The following is a 581-nucleotide window of genomic DNA, read 5'->3' as shown; positions in this document are numbered from 1 at the left end:
GCGTCCCTCTCATTCTCGACTGTCGCCCTCCCGCCTCTGGTCGCCACCAGGGCCTCCGGGTGACACCTGCTTGTCCCACGGCCAGTGCTCAGTCTGCAGTGGGAATCTGCACCAGGCCCCAGCTCTTCTCTGCCATTCTGTCCTGGGGACTGGGGCCTGCCCCGGTCCTCCTGGGTGTCTCCTGGCGGGCTGCATGTCCTGATGCTCAGGCAGACCTTGTCCCAACCTGGTGGGCGGAGCCTCTGCTGGGCGCACCTCGGGCCCTCTACCCAAACTGATGTCTCACCGCGGCCTTCGAAAGGGCCCACCTGAACCAGCGCAGTGCTTAGGGTGCAGACTCTGGGCATCCAGGGAGGGGCCCAGGTTGGGGGCCTTGCTCAGGTCCTCTGCTCAGGGCTCCCCAACCCCAGGCCGCACCCGCCCTGATCACATCTGCCAGCAGCTCCTCTGACGCCTCGGGACGCGGCCGCCGGGGGTGGAGTTGGGCAGGGCCGGAGCGCGGGCGTGGGGTCCTGACGGGCCCCGCCGGCCTCACGGAGCCCTCTGTCCGCAGGGGAGGATGAGAAGCTGGCGTCCCTCCT

The 581-nt window shown here is 69.0% G+C and overlaps 1 protein-coding gene across 1 annotated transcript in view; it reads left to right on the top strand.

Annotated features, from left to right (window-relative positions):
* SHANK3 (SH3 and multiple ankyrin repeat domains 3) overlaps positions 1-581 on the top strand; it is a 35,477-nt gene that overhangs the window by 31,222 nt on the left and 3,674 nt on the right.

The sequence above is a fragment of the Pteropus alecto genome, unplaced genomic scaffold (genome assembly GCF_000325575.1).
Source record: "Pteropus alecto unplaced genomic scaffold, ASM32557v1 scaffold118, whole genome shotgun sequence".
Classification (NCBI taxonomy): domain Eukaryota; kingdom Metazoa; phylum Chordata; class Mammalia; order Chiroptera; family Pteropodidae; genus Pteropus; species Pteropus alecto.
Note: the sequence above shows the minus strand (reverse complement) of the source record. Positions and strands in the feature narration are given on the sequence as shown.